The sequence below is a fragment of the Parasteatoda tepidariorum genome, chromosome 1 (genome assembly GCF_982258835.1).
Source record: "Parasteatoda tepidariorum strain Cologne lab strain chromosome 1, Ptep-v5.0, whole genome shotgun sequence".
NCBI lineage: Eukaryota > Metazoa > Arthropoda > Arachnida > Araneae > Theridiidae > Parasteatoda > Parasteatoda tepidariorum.
In genome coordinates, this window is record NC_141755.1 from 97,771,667 (window position 1) to 97,788,993 (window position 17,327).

General features: G+C 31.1%; 1 long non-coding RNA gene across 1 annotated transcript; it reads left to right on the plus strand.

Annotated features, from left to right (window-relative positions):
* The first annotated feature begins 11,955 nt into the window (after positions 1-11,955).
* Positions 11,956-15,668, plus strand: LOC122271568 (uncharacterized). Its single transcript, XR_015435990.1, has 3 exons — positions 11,956-12,228; positions 12,862-12,994; positions 13,115-15,668. It is a non-coding gene; the product is annotated as an uncharacterized LOC122271568 (long non-coding RNA).
* Positions 15,669-17,327: the final 1,659 nt, after the last annotated feature.

Consider the following 17,327-nt stretch of genomic DNA (forward strand, 5'->3'; position numbering starts at 1 on the left):
TAACTGTGCTACAAAGACTGTATGGAAAAAAAAACAATGTGAATAAATTACTGATACGAACTAATTTTATTTTCAGTTCTGTTAAACAAGAACCTTCTTCAATGTAACATCAAATGACAGTTAAAAAAAATAAATGGGATAAAACTTTTTTTACAGTCATTTGGTGGTGTTAAACACTGAGGAAGGTTCTTGTTTAGAACCAAAATTATAGAATGCCCATTTCTGTAGCATATTTGTGTGGTAATCAAATTTTTTTGTTGTTGTTGCTTCTTCTTATTATTATTCATTATGTATGGTTGACTGAATGTAAACAATAACAAGCTTCCTAAAACCGAAAGAAATTTACCATAGTTTTACCGTTAAAATTAAAACTGAAAGAACGCATTATATTATAAACACTACAAGTATAGTCATATTTGGCGGCTTTTTTTTAAGCTTAAGTGTAAAAATCAATCAGAAGTAGTAACCTGGAAATCTTATTACGAATTTTAACCGCTAGCGCCATCTGTGCTTAGCTCTACACATTCGACCAACCATGCAACTTCTCTAGGGACTACTTATTATAAATCAATAAAAAAGTTTCTAATCAGCTAATTTATGGAGAGAAAAAAGGCAACAGAATTTTCTTTATAATTAAAAAGAAAAAGTATTATTTTTGTGCCATTATTTATTAACAATTTTATTGTTATGATTTTGTATTCTTTGAGGTTAAGCTAAAATATATTTTGTTTTTGTAAATAGTCTTGCTTCATGCTACTTGTATATATGTATTTGAGGTTTTTAACACGCATTTTTGTTTTTAAACTCTAGTTGACGCATTGAAAGGTGATAAAAGTTCAAGAAGAGCCATCACAAAATTTTTTCGACTTTTAATATGATTTGTAAAGTTGGTGCGATGAAAGTTTAAACTACAAAAATCCCTTTTTAGCAATTTTGTGTGCAGGATATACTTACTACACAAAATATTACAACTTTTTTTGTGGTGGTGCTTCTTGGCTTATGTGGCATACATTGTATTATAACTTTTTATCAGCTGTTATTTTTCTCATTTGTAAAAATTAAACATCTGTAGCTGTAGTTAACCTTTTAAAATCCTTGCACATAATATTTATGACATCTATCAAGTGGTTTTGTAATCACTCATTCCTTTAGGCTGTGCGCAAAAAACTTATTTGTTCCTCAATGAAATAGATACCCCCACAAAAATAAATGTTACGTTTGTAGCTTACAAATTTTGTGACGGAGGGCTTCGATAGCCTGGTTTGTAGGGCACTTAGCCGGCCCATGTCCAAGAGGTCGTGGGTTCGATCCCCACTGGCCGAAGACTCTCCGTGTAGTAAATGTTGACTGAGGCACATTAAATCTGTCCGGACACAAACTCCTCCATATTCCCATAACAAATACCTTTAGGGGTACTGATCCAGTAGTTTCCTTGTCTTCTGGATTAGTTAAAAATTACAAGGCTACGGAGTTGAACATTAGTAATCGAAAAACCCAAAATTGGGTCAGCTGTTCAACGACTGTTGTAGAAAATTTTTTTTAAAATTTTGTGCTGAGGTTAAATTTCATTGCTGGAATCGAAGTTGTTTACGCGCAGCCTTAAATAGGGATTTAGATAGTTTATTTGGAGGAACGTGTGAAGTAATGTTTTGGTGAATTTGAAGGAAAAAAAATCACATTAAAAATGTGTTGAAATATCAGAACTCTGCTTACAAAGCATTTATTTATTTTTTCATTTTAAAACTGGCTGGATTTAGCATACAACCATACCATAGCCCCAAGGCACCCACCAATCATTTATTGTGTGCACGTGCTATACAATTACGATAAAAATATTCAAATTATTAATAAATACTTTATAAAAGTATAAATTTCAAACCTAATTTCACTTTTCAGAAAATAGTGTCCATAGCCAGACTGGTAAGGTATTCTAGAATCTGCTGAGATTTTTTTAAAAACAACTCTGACTTACAGAATAAATATATGTTCTGTATATGCCATGTAAAAAAATGTTTTTGAGTTTGTTGAAATATTTCCTTGGAGCCATGTCTAAAAATGTTCTACATTTAATTATCAACACCTGCCTTCATCTATAAAAATGTTTCAAATTAACGTTCTATGGCCATGTATAAAAATGTTCTTAAATTATTGATTAATGGCCATCTATAGAAATGTTCTTAAATTAATGTTCTGTAGCCATCTATAAAAATATTCTTAAATTAATAATCTAGCCATTCATAAAACTGAGTGTTTCCAAAATGCTACTTAACTTGTTCTTGCACTTAAGCTATTCATTTGTTAGCAATTCGATCTCGGTGATATTTGTGAAAGAAATCTTATTTGTTGAAATTGATCAATTTTATTAAACAAATTAACATTGTTAGTATTTTAAAATGTATTGAAAATGATTGCATTTCAATTTTAAATCCCACTTGACCAAAAAAGAAATATCTATATATTTTATTTATATGGTTGAAGATTTAAGAAGGAATTCATGTTGGAGATTGTTTTTATTTATTATATTTTTCTATTTTCTTTATTTTATGGCAAAATAATCATTCTTGTGGCAAAACACTACAAATACTATCTTTTAATATTATAATAAATAATTCTTACCTTTAATAAACTATTTATTGGTATCGTAAAAAAAATGTGAAAATGAAATTATGCAGGCATGTATTTCGCAAAATTAAGCAAATTAATGAAAATTTCCTTATACTATTTCTTGCTGCAATAACTATTTTTAAAAACATCTAACATATTTTGATTTGAAAAAAATTATAATTTTAATTTAATATTATAATCACGGTGAACCATTAAAAGTAAACTAAATAGCCCTGATATTTATGTTTGTTAAAATTTGTCTGTTTTGTTTATAATCTAAATTTTAAAAAAAAAATTAATCTTTAGATAACTATATTAACAGGGTATCTACAATATGACTAACTAGTAAAGCTGGATTTTTTAAATTTTTTTTTTTTTTTTTTTGTTAGGCAGTTATATATATTTAAAAATTTTGTTTCTTTCACTTAGATTGTGGAGGTTATTTAAAATATGAGTTTCCATGAAATAATTTAAACGATGTGAACTAAAGTTTTACCAAATGAGCACAATTTAAAGAAAATTCCATCGGTAACTTTTTGAAGTGCGCTTCTAAGTTTTAGAAACTAAGGATGTTATAACCTTCTGTTTTTTTTAACAAGTCATGCTAAATGCCAGTCATGCTAAATGCCAGTCATCATGCTAAATGCCAGTTAAAATAGGCTGCTATTTTGTCAGGGCTACTGTTATTTACTTTTTCTAAAAAAATTTAATATAAAAAACTATACAAGGTAACTATAATAAATCATGCATTTTGTCTATTTAAATTATCTTTTTTGTCTTAGCTTTTTACAAAATGTAATGATACTATTATAATTTATTGTTTTGAGACAAGATAATTATTTAGGTTTCTTATTATGCTATATTTCCTTTTTTCAAAAGTATATGGTATTTAGGAAACTAGCAAAAATGTTAGATTTTCAATTTCATTTAGTTCATATTTCCTTTTTTTTTTCCCTTCCTTTTTTGCCTTATTTGTGAATTATTGCTTTTCTGACAAAAAAAAAATATTAAAATTAACTTGCTAGTTAAACATTCTGTAGGTAGAGTCATGGTTCCTGTTAGATTCAAAAACTATAACTAATACAGAAACATATGTTATATGACCATCTGCTAAAATAGTCTTAAATTAATGCATTAATCATGCGTGAGTCACGTTTCTTATTGGTAATGATTTTTTGCAGCCCTTTTCAGATTCATGTTATTACAAATTGACTGTATTAAGTTTTTTTTTTCCTTCTTTCAATTAATATAAAGTTTCACAAAAAATTTTCATGTTTAAGAGCATTTGACCTCCAGTATATTCTAATTGCAGGACATAACTTAAAAGCCATGTTCTACCTATATATTTACTATTATTGTGTCACTTAAATTGCATTTCCACCAATGGTTGTATTTTGACATCAATGAAACCTTTTTTCTCATTGAAATCTCTTTTATCAACGTGAATTCATGTTATTCTGTTAATAATTTTTGTACAAAGATGTTTTTAAACAAAAACTCACTTTGTAAATACAAATTATTGTGAGTATTTATTTGATTCACAAGCTTGGCTATTTGACAAAAATTTTACGCATTGGATGTTAAATAATATTTGTGAATAAATAAAAGCAGTTATGTATAGTAGTTCTATTGAAGTTTTTTTTTTTTTTTTTGTTAACAGATGGCGTCACAAAAAAAAGGAAAATTATGATTTGGGTATATAGCAAGAAAGAAATCGGAATTAAAAAAAAAACTTTTTCGTACAATTAAATTGTTTGGTAAGGGAATTATGTATTTAATAAAATTATGCCTTAGCTTGCGGAGATTATTAAAAATATAAGTTTCTGTGAAATGATTTTATTTTATTACTGGCCTTGAATAGCCTTTTAGAGCTTAGGATTTCCATTATTCTACTCAGTGGCCTTGTAGTTTTGAACCCAATCTAGAAGACAAAGGAACTACTGACTCCCGGATCAAGTATTGAGAGAAATTTTACCATTATGAAGGATTTCTTTTACTGAACTAAACCTCATTTGTGTTACATGGAGAGCAAAACCTTCAACGGTTAGCCTGGCGGCAAGGCAGCTCTAACCCATGATCCGTCTACCATCATCATCATAGTTGGCCAGACAGCCCGATGTGAGCCAATGCCTTCCTCTGAAGATTTCTCCATGAAGACTTCTGATTCACCTTTGATCTCCAATTCTTTCATTAATTGCAAGAAAATCAGACTCCACTGAGTCAGCCCATATCAACCGCGGCCTTCCCCGCTTTCTTGTTCCAGTGGCTCTATAAAGCAGTATCTTTTTTATTGTATTGTCATCACTCATTCGAATCATGTGGGCCATCCAATTCATTCTATTTATTTTTATGTATTTAATAATAGCAGGTTGTTTATAAATCTTGTACAGTTCAAAGTTAAATCTCCTTCTCCAGTTATTGTTTTCATTTACACCACCAAGTATACTCCGCAAAATCTTTCTCTCAAATAGTGTGATACGATTTTCCTCCTGTTTTGTCATTGTCCAAGCTTCAGAAGCGTATGTCAAGACTGGCCAGACTAGAGTTTTGTAGATTAAGAACTTTGTTTCACTAGAAAAAAACCCGGATTTAATAAATATTCTCAGCCCATAGACAGCCCTATTTGCCAGATAGAGTCGTTTTTTTTTATTTCAGGAGTAATTCTGTTGTCAATGGTAATAATTGATCCTAAGTAAGTAAAACTCTTTATTGTTTCAAATCTATAAGAATTTATTTCAAAATAGGGGTCTGGGACTCTGTTTCTTGAGAAAAATATATATTTTGTTTTCACTACATTTATGACTAAGCCCATTTGCCTTGCAGCCTCCTCAAGGGCAAGAAATGCTATTTCAGGACTGGAAGGGAACGAGCAATTATATCGACAGTCTACCACTAATGATATTTTACATCAGCAATGTGGTAGGTGCGGAATTCGTACCAATCGGCCATCAGTGGGATTCGAACCCAGTTAACCTTATTGGAAGGCAAGCGCACTGTCCCCTGATCCACCACGGCTTGTGTGAAATAACTTGAAGGATTTAGATGAAAGTTTTACCATCAAACGAGTGATAATAAATTCAATTGGAAAGATCTATTTTTAAATAAATTGAGTGGCTCCGCACACTGTACTCTTCGCCTACCAACCCTCGTTGTTGTTTCTCATTTATCATTGAAGTTTATGGGGAAAGAACGATTTATGTTCATTTGTTACAAAAATTACGATTGGATTGCATTTTGAGGCTTACTAAGTTTTGCCAAATCAATAACATGAATATGAGTCGCAAATCAAAATGTAACATCGAGAAAAAAAAGTATTAAATTCCAAAAAAAGCACTTAAAGTTGCAATAATAGATTAGAATTTCGGAAAGAAAAAAATACCTATATTGCTCATAAACAAATAGGACCCTTTCAGTAAGCCAAATTTTAACTCTGTTATCACATATCTTCATTTTATATGGTATTTTTTCCAACAAGTTTCACAGTTAATAATTCTAGAATTAACTATCGAATGTTTTTTATTTTTTAGTTATTCCATCGTAATCGCCGTATACTTTTCTACACACCAAGGTTATTTGAAGTTTCTAAGTCTTATTCGCCCTCGAACACGCCATCTGGAGAGAAGACCAGTTCCATGTCCTCCTCTTCTCAGTTCTATAGGAATATACTACGATTTTCGTATTAAATTGACAAAAATATTTTTTTTGCCCTACCCAGCAGCAGGCCATTTCGATCGCCAATAGTTTAAGTTGATAATAGTTTAGTTGTTAATATAAACTTAAAGTTGAACACTCAAAACGGTGCAGCGGCTCTTACGATATTTTAATATATAGAGAGAAAGATAAGCGCAAGCAAATATCAAACGATTATTTGGCTGAGTTCTAATGTAGCGAATAAATTGTTTTCTTAAAAAATGCTTGTAAAAGCAGCGGTATGCGGAAGCTTTGGAAACCAGAACAAAATTTGAACATAATATTTTTGTTTTATCCTTTAAAAAAAGTTTACCTAGGGATAAACTTTTCATGGCAAATTCTATTTCCCCTCCATTGGTAAATTCAAATCATTAAATGCAAAGAAATAGTTACTACCCCCACTGCTTAATTCTGTGCCATTTTTTGCATTGTAGTATTTTATTTTTTGTAAACGAAAGAGAATTTTCAATAAGGATTTCACTTGCAAAGAATTACAAGCCTTTAGAGTTTAATATTTATCAGTAAGATCAATTAGATTTAAGTTTTAAAAAAAACATATTCTCTCAAAAATCGCCTATTTGGCGAGGTTCTTGCAAATCGAGGAAAATTATAATTACAAATGCTCAACTTGACTTTTCATCACATTGACATAATTAGCTGGCTAACTATAAAGACTATCTGGTCATTTGCTAAAACCTGTCAACACCCCAATTGAAATAGCTGGTAACTGCTCCAGATTTTACGTAAGGCTCCTGTGGGGAGTGAGTAGTTATCGACAATGTCAACCTTCATCTATGAAAAGGTACTCCACCATAGAATCGAGTTAACATGTCTTATATATTAATGACTTGGAATTGTATTTTTATAGTGGTAGATACACTACAGTACTCCTCCACCAGAATTTTATCTGTGATAGAATTCGATGAACGGATACCACTAGTTGATTCATTGTTGTTTTGTGAGAAGCCGGGAGAGCTGTATTAAGATCACCGTACTATACGTTTTACGTTGTATGTGATCGAGACTGAGAAGCAACAGCGTGAGGAGGACAATGTCGCGGTATCAAGTCAACTGTTCAATGTAGACCATCCATCGAAGTAAGCGTGTTCAAATCGTAGTGAGCGTTCCTGCGAAGGTAGGCGTGTTAGCACCACGTCCGGGTCACCAATGTGGGGAGTGAGTAGTTATCGACAATGTCTATGACTACTCACTACGATCAATATCTTCATGTATGAAAAGGTACCCCACCGTAGAATCGAGTTAACATGTCTTATATATTTGTGAATTGGAATTGTATTTTTGTAGTGGTAGATACACTACAGCTCCTATACTATGAGAGCTAAACTATCCACCATTATGTAGCAAGCAGGTTCGCAAGTTACGTTATGCTAGCATTAGCGTGAGAGTTTGAAGGCTATTTAGATACCTAAAATTATTGATATGGGTGGTTGTGCAGCGGAAAATTGCACAAACAGCTCAAAAAAGAAGAAATAGATAATAAATTGCAGACGATACGACAGGAGCCTGGAAGTGGAGCTCGCTTATGTGAGGTAAACACGCATTTATTTATGACTTATTGGAGTCATTTACTTATCTATGTAGTTTATAACGATATCAAGTTGTTAGAATTTGTTTTTGAATCCTTGTTTTCGTCAATTTTTTTTTTAAATAAGTAAATAATATTTACTTGAATTGTACAGTTGTGAAGTTTCTGACCCCCAAAATATAGTATCTACAATCAGCACTATTGTTTTAATAGTTCGTTCAGGAGCGTGATTTAAAGTTCGGACCCTTTAATGTTAATTTTTGCGTATATGTCTATATCCCAGGGCTCGAAAAATTCAGAAATTTTTCCCGTCTCCGAGGACGGCTTGTCCAACAATGTACCGTCCTCCTTTGAAACTAACCCGTAGCTTCTAAATAAATAAAAATATAATTTTCTCTTGTTTATTACAAACATTTATATAAATTACACAATGAATTAGTAGTTACTAGGATTACATTATACAGTAATAAGAGAAATACTAGGTTACTAATAGTAACTAATATTTCTTTCATGAAATAACTTATTTCTTTTATGAAATAATTTAAATGACAAAGGTCAAGTTATCTGGAACGTCAATTTATCCGAGGGTACTGTATTTTTTAAATGAATCAAATAGGACGTTTGCCAGTTCCACAAAGCCAATGATTTACAGAGGTTTCTGCACAGAAATCTGAAAGGGGTTTTCCATTTAGGTAGATGATCATAATTGCGTTTCACGCTTCTTGTTTAAGACCAGTACGTAATGTGTTTTTTTGTAAGTTCATTGCTGAAAAGCCCCTTTCAACCGCTGCAGTACTCCCAGACAGAGAAAACATGAATTCTAATAGCAAAAATTTAAAATGTATCACGAACATTAATGGGAAAAATGGCCGTCCGCGCGGACGTCGGATTCGAAAAAATCGTTGTCCTCGGAGAATTTTTGACCGCCAGGGACGGGCGGTTTTTCGAGCCCTGCTACATTGCCCCAAAATTTTTAAGCGAATTAAAAAGGTTTTGCATACAATTATAAAATTCGTTTTGCTGAAGATAATTTCATGCAAAACATAATTTTTAGTAAATATTTATTATTTTATTTAATGATAGTCGAAAAACTTTAGAAATATAAGGAATAAAACTTTTTCCTCATTTGAAAGAATTCAATTTTAAAAGGCATCGAAATTTGTTCCTCCACCTCCTTAATTTGTGACTTAAAACTCCTAACTGTAAAAGCAAATTTAAATCGTAGAGGAAAGAGTGTTTCGCTCTGATATTTTGTAAATAATGATTAATTAGCTGCGTGTACGTGAAAGGTTATTCATTGCAGGCCAATATGTAACAAGCTTTTGCAGAGCGAAATAGAAATCTTGGTGGAAAGTCTGCTGTCAACTCTGCAGGAGTAAGAAAACATAGGCAGACAAACAGCAGTCCTATGTGGCAAATTTTATAAAATGTAAGTTAGTTAATATTCGCTTCTCAGACTCAAATTTAAAATTTGTAAATTAAAAAATCAATGAAAATTTTAGATATATTGTTTGAATTTTATATTTTAAGCCGATGGACTTTCTATTTTTCTCAAATGGAGAAATTTGCATTTTGCCGAACATAGATGTTCACGTTAAAAGCATCTTTGAAAAAGAAAAAAGGAATCATGGAGTGAAATTTTAAAAGTCTCTATATACTTATTTACAATATATATCAACATCGAGTCCCCTAATTAAAATAGCCCTTATTTTGTCCGTAAAATTTAACAATTAAAAAGAATTTATATTTCGCAATTAAATGAGCATAACTATTTCGAAATTTGTACAAAACAGGGCATGATATCTTTAGATATAATAGGCGGTTGCAAAAAATGTACTTACAACTTTTTTTGTAAAACTGAACTATTACGCGAAGAAAGAAATAATTAGACGAGAAAAACGAATTTAACATTTAATCCGATTCAAAAGCCAATCAATTCATACAAAAATAACATTTTCATTTCAAAATGTTCGTTAAAGGTTTTGTTAAATGTACATGAAATTTCAAATTGTTATTACTGAATAATTTTTGCGTTATCAGAGTAAGAAGCGTGTTATTCTTTCTGAAGCGATCCCTTCCATTGTGCCATGAGGGCTGCTGGTGTGTTATTAATTTTATGACACACACACAAATTCTTTATTTATATGTTTTTGTGAATGAATGAAATTGGTGGTTGTTGGTTTCCACCGGTGAATGTCGACCATCACCACTTCCCGGCATACATTTGCCCGATATGCCCTACGCTGATGTTTTTTAATCAGGGTGCGTAGCGTTTTTAAAAAGCGGTTAAAGGTGCTTATTTTCGTTTTTTAAAAGCCCTTGAAGGTGCTTTTTCCATTGGGTGTTTTTAAAAAGTACTTAATTTTCCCTTTTTCAAAATGAGATTTCTCCTTTACTATGTTGATTTTCGCTTCGAATTATGCAAAAAGACGCAGTTCACATTGTTCTATTCAACGTTTTCGCAATTAGTTCGACCCCAATCTATTTCAGCGCATTGCCAGTCCGTAGCGTGTGAAAACGCCATTCGTTTCACACTATTCAAAATTTCATGATTTTTGACAATTGTCAAAAACAATGCCAAAAGTTTTTTTTTTTTTTTTTGACATGACGGTTAAAACAAGATAAAACAGTCAATTGTCAAAAACTTTCCAACCCTGCCTAATTTTGATATTTTTTTAAAAGCGCTTAAAAATATTTTTTGAGTGCTTGAAAAGTGCTTAAATGGTGCTTATTTTTTGTTGAATAATTTGGCTACGCACCCTGTTAATGGATCAGTGCCATTGCCCAGTATACATTTAACCGGTACACCGAACACTGATGTTTCTCCTAATCTATCATCAGTATATATACTATTAAAATATCGAATAAATATAATAACAACGAATAAATTAATAATAAATGGGACGTAACAAATATTTGGGACATTCACCAAAGCAACTATGTGGCTGTTGACCGGTGAAAATCGACATTCTCTTGATTTCGATCCTTCACGGTAACATATAGATAACGAAAAGATCAATTTAAAAACTGTATTGGTGTGAATCTAATATAAAAGGGATATCCCTTTCAAAAACAACGGACGCGTTTACTTCCAGTTCCGTAGGCACTTTTCCTTCTTCGTTTCGATTTCTTATTAATTTAATAGTGCTTGCACAAAATCTGAGACAAAATCATTTATTTATTTTTTAACTATAGTAAAATTCTTATTACAAATTCCAATAAGTGGATGTAATTAGTCATTTTTATATTCGAAATGATTTTTAATGTGACTAAAAATATTATTTTTCGTCACCAATGCTTTGTTTTATTATTATGAATAATATCCATATAATTTATTTTTATATGTAAATTTTTTCATCTATTTTTTTATTGCCATTATTTATTTATTTTTAAAAGAAATTGCCGTTTTTTGTCCTTTAATTATTTTATTTAAAATTTAGATTTTGCTTATTATTATTTTTCAGTTTAATGGAAAATGGACGCGAAATTGAAATCGATGCATATTTTAAATTTCATATTGCTATCTTTTTTTTTTGTTATTCGTACATCGTTTTAAAAAAATATATCGTGGAAGAAATACCGATAAGTTTTAGCAATACTTAATTAAGCGATATCTCACTTTTCAATTAAATGCCTGTAAGTGACGTCAACGTGTGTCCTGATTGGCTGTTCAAAGTGGCAACTGTTCTTTCCATTCCACTTCGAGTAAGCTTACCCCGCCAAATATGAATTGTTTTAAGTAACACATTCTATATTCCTTCACAAAGAAAGATATGCTTTATTTCTTACTTTTTGGTTTATTTCATACTACTGATAGACATGGTTTATTTCTGACAAAGACAGTTACAGTACAAACCCATATGGAACATTAAAAAAAAATAATTATGCAAAGAAGTTGCTAGATATCCAAAACAATAATAATCACGATTACAATGAAATATATAAACAGATACAAATGTGATCACGACGCCACTGCCTTATGACGTCACAAGCCAATGCGTGACAGAGGTGTCTGCGGAGGACTTAGCTATCATTTAATACCTTATTTACACATATACGTTACGATTTTTTTGAAAAGTTAAAAAAAAAAAAAAATCCCGCTCATACCTTTGTTTTCATCTGTGTACATTGAATATTATTTTGGATTTATATATTCGCTTAAGATGTATAGGATTTACGAAATCAATTTCGAATTTTTAACAACAAAAGAATTTTTAATTACATTTAGATTTGTTTAAATAATTTTGTCTCATTTTTTAGTAATTTAACCACTGTATCCGTATATGGACGGCTATGGCTTCATCTGTAGTCTCATTTCATAAGCATTGAAGACTATTTTGGCCGAATTTATGGGTCAGTTTAATTAGAAGTCATTGTCCTATACCAAAGTAAAGTATAACTTTGTTGTAATCAGTTCGTTAAATATATATATATTTTTTTTAATAAATCGAAATGAATGAATGGGGAAAAAAAGTGTCAAGAAAGAACGGCATTTTCGTATATTCGACATAATTCGAACATTTGCGTGACAGTATTGAAAAAGAAAAAAGAATTCTTACTCGCATTATATATCATCCATTTGGTGATTAAAAACGAATCATATTACTGCTATGTATTTACCTACATCAAGTTATTAATCATAGTAAAATATTTTCCCTACTTTTCAAATCTTTTTAGTTTGATTAACGGATTACTTTTAAAACGAAGCGATTAGCCTACTTATGCAGTAGTTAAACAAAATAATAATAACAGATTCATATAGTTGTGTTGCTTCACAATGCTCAAGGTAGTTAAAAAAAAAAAAACATTTCCGATGGTCACACTTATTTAATTTATGCTTACCGTACGCAAAATTAAGAAACGAGCATCCTTAATAACTTTTCGAAAAATCGGGATTTTTATGAACTGAGACTCAATCTTAATGATTTGCAAGCCTAACCTTAAATATGCTAAATATTTAACGAATATTAATCAGACTCAAAAACTTACTTTCGCTGATTAAACATTCCTTTTTTTTTCAGACGAATTTGTTTTTGTTACCTTCGAAATTGGGTAATCGAGAAAATATAGGAACCTAGGCGGAAGTTATATTTCAGTTCTTTGTATTTCGCATTTTTATTTCTGAAGAACTGATTCTTGTCAAGTCATTCAAAAGTAAGTATTATTTGTATACATCAAAATTTTTTCTTCCAATAATTATAATTTTTTTAATATCTTTGGGTGCACAGGTTTTATAATTATACTATACAAAAACTTTATAATTCACTTCCTCAGTTCTGAAGAAACGAAAGAAAATGAATGGGACTGAATAGGGTATAAACTTTCAACCGCTCCCCCCCCCCCCCATATCTGAGGGTCAATAAACCGAATCCATGAAAAAGAAAAAAAGAATGTTGTTGAAGATAGGAAAAGTAAGTTTTTCTCTCAGATTTCTTCACTTAAAATATCGTTTGCACTTATTGATTAGCCTATTAAAGGTTAGACTTAAAATTTAGTCCTAGTACACGGTCATTAGATCAAAAGTTACTCAGAGTGTTCATTACTTTTATTTTGTGCACTGCTGATGTCAATACACAAACCACACAGAATTAAAGTTTTAATTTTATCAACTCAAGCTAATGCCTATTAAGTATTATCTTAGATCAATCTTATCATACAAAAAGGAAGTTATAATTCTTTGTCAGCGAATGGTTAAGCGTGGGACCCTCTTCATAAGTGAGTGTCCAGCTATTTTATATCCCGCAGAACTAGTTCACTATACATGCAATATTTAAAATGTTAATTAATACTTACAGGATCTACTGTAAGTCTGCGTCCCGCAGAGAACTGATTGTTAAGACATGGTTCCCAGCAGAACACCGAAGTTAACCATCACTGGCTGCGGTCAGTGTGAGGTGACCACTTGGATCAGTCTACGAAATGACTGAGGGTGTGTGGTATGGGTCCTCGTTAAACTGTTCTACCACAAAGTGCTCGACTTCGCGAGCAGGTCGTCGGGCCACCGAAGCGCGGGGTGCCATCCCCTCCGCAGAGGATCAAAATTGTGATGGCATGCCTTCGGATCATCCTCAGGGATGTTTCTCAGACCGTCGCCAATAGCCCATTGTGCAGCTCAAGAGCGACGTAAATAAAACTACATCTGTAGGTCTGCATAAGCACGCTGTCCTATTTGGCATAATTGTAAATAATGTGGTGTCGCACCTAAACTTAACCCTCTAAGATCTTTCTAAGACTAATAATTTTAAATGCTACCCAACGCTAAACAAGTAGCCATAACACTAAATTATTTAGTCATAATCAACATGAACAACGGGGAAAAAACAACAATAAAAAAAAAGTTAAAATGTCCCCAACACTGGCAGCATGTTCGGTTGTCTACAAAGTGACGTAAACTGTAATTTTGACGAATGGATTAGTTTCTGAGTGTGAAGCAGTATTAATTTTCCCTGAATGGTATCAGTCGTATCTCACATTTAATCAAATAATATTTTTAGTGACATTGTACCAAAAATTCTCGAACAATTTAATATTTAATATTGCAAATCCCCACAGTGGATGGTTCTTAAGACGTGGTACACTGAAATAAAGCCTCATTGCTAGTGGTCAGTGAATGGTTGGGTGACCACTTTGTTTAGCTGTGAAGGGACTGGAGGTACTAGGTATCGATCACCGTTATGCTGTAAAATGAATCCGCTGAATTCGTGAGCAGGTCCACTCTGAAGAGGATCAAAATTGATGGTATGTCTTCGTATCATCCTCGGAGATGTTTCCGTCACCAATAGTCCAGTCCTAGCGTGGCGCAAATAATGTATTTACTACTAAACTACGCAACATTCATTCAATTTGCCTGTAATACAAACCAGAGTCAAGTCTTTATTTTGAGAAATCCTTAAATCAGAAGATCTAAGGGTATGAAGAAATTAAGTATGTTTTTGAAGAGAAAAAGGCTATCAATTTCATTTGGCAGCAAACGATAAATGAGAAACCTGAAAAACCTTCTGTTTAGAATCCCCCCCCCCCATGAAAAGCTTAATATATTTTATAAGTTAGATGTCGACAGTAAAACAATTTTAAAAAAAAATTAGAAATTAACATTTACTGTCAAAATTCTACAAGGTTATATACTGATAATAGATAAGCATAAATACATATATTTGATAAATTGAGAGAAATCAACCTGTTTCAGACGAAGTCACGTGATTTGCCGTATCCAATAGGCATATCTGAAAATATTTCCACCTCATTCAATTTTAAAAATGTAGGATATAGTGGATGGGTATATAAGGAAACATTATATCTCATAAATATAAGCGCTTTTATGTATGTAAATATGTTAGAGATAATAAGTAAGTTTTTTTTTAGAGAAATTAGATTAACAGGTTAATATAATGAAATAATTCTGAAACAAATTACCAGAAAATTCCAATAAAATTTCTGTCCATTTGCATAATTTTTGTTTTTGTAGAACATATTTCCTCAAGTTGAACATCTGCACTAATTTTATTTCAGCACCTGTTTTATTGTTTATTAAAAATGATGGTACGTAATATTTTTTTCCAGACGCATTGTTTCATAGAGGAAAGATTGTACTCTTAGACTAGCTCGAATAAAGGGAAAATTGCATTTTTTCTGGAAATCTTGGAAAGTTGTTTCTAGAAGCTTTTCCGCAGGTTTAAGATTTATGTGATTGTTTAAAAGTTTTGACTGAAGCTAGGCTTGACATTCTGGTACCTTTTAACACTAGATTGCCCAAGGAAGTCATTTGTAACTGCTTTGTAACTGCTTTTTCATTTTCAAAAATTTCACAAATAATAATGCATAAATTAATTTTTTCTTCCGAGTTATTTATTATTAATTATTATTAGTTTTATTGTTAATATTTACTAATAACTTGCTATATAACTGCAATTAATTTACTAAATAATAAAAATTAATTAAACGAATTTCTTTACACATTAGTTATTCTTTCACAATGCAGTCATTTTGACTGCTTTTGGGCATTATAGGTATTTCAGTCTTTCTAGTGTTAAGCATTATAAGTCATAATTATATTGTAAAAATCAATATTCCGATATGTCGTGAATAAGTATAACAGTTTCATTTATGAACAAAATGCGCGTCATTATTATTATTTTTTCAAAATTCCATTTTGTTCGAAAGTTATTGCAATTTTCAGAACTTTTATTTGCACGATTTTTTTCACTTAGTTTTGCTTTAAAAAACGATTATTTATGCATTATTGCGGAGAAATTTTCTCTCTCTTGATTTTATAAGATCGCTCTCCACTTGATGTCAAAAGTAATAAAAAAATTAATGAATAAAATTTTTTTTTAAAAAAAGCGAAGAGTATAATAAATGTCAAAGTTATTAAAAATTTCAAATTCCCCAAAAAATAAGCAATTTATATTGGCATATAATATTAGGTTGCCTTTATTTATTGTTAACATGTAAAATTACTTCTTATTGTATTAATTCTTGTTGTGTCATACATTCTGTATTCCTTGGTGGAAATATTTTTATTTTAAGTACAGTTGATTATTTTACTTATCTTTCATTTTGTTACGATTAAAATATTAGCAAAATGGTCTTACATGAAATAATCATAATTTCATATTTAAAAAAAAAAAAAAAACATTAAAACAAAATACATTAAAACTGCGGCTATAATTTTCTGGCGGTAATTTCTGATTCTTTACGCTTTTATTATTTTTGTCATAAGTTGTAATTAAATGAGAAATAAATTCTATTGTGGATTAGAATGTAATTTAAAATTCCAAAAAAGAAAGTATTAATAAAAGTATTTTATCTGAAGAAAATTTGGTTATAATTTAGTGGATCGCTTTACCTTATTTATTTTACACGCGTCTGTCTAAGTCGGAAAGATAACTTTCTGACAATTTCTATATTATCAATTATTCCTTTGATGGATAGATGGTAATAAAAAAACTGAATTGACTCCTAAATTGAAATAGCCAACGTCTCCTAAAGTTTTTAAATTCATTTTTTATTGTTAAAGAATATATTTTACACAATGGTCATCACAGTGAAGACAATTTACGTAGGTGTATGTATATAAGAATGTCGGCTTTCACAGGTGAATGTCAACAATCACATAATCGCTTTGGTGAATGTAAGAAATATTCTTCATATCCGATTTGATAATAATTTATTCGCTGATATTATAGTTATTTGATATTTTAATATCTGCTGAGAATAGATTCGGAGAAACTTCAGTGTTCGGAGTAATGGTTAAATGCATACTGGGCAGTGGCAATACACCTTGTAAAACACTGATGTAGGACATACCGGGCAAATGTATGCTGGTCAGTGGCACCGAACCTTAAAAACAAACATTAGTCTAGGGTATACTGTGCAAATGTATACCGGAGAGTGGCACTTAACTAGATCTAATGTATATTTCGGACATTAACCAAAGCGACTATGACACAAACATTCACCGGTGGAAATCAACAACCAATTTTAGATA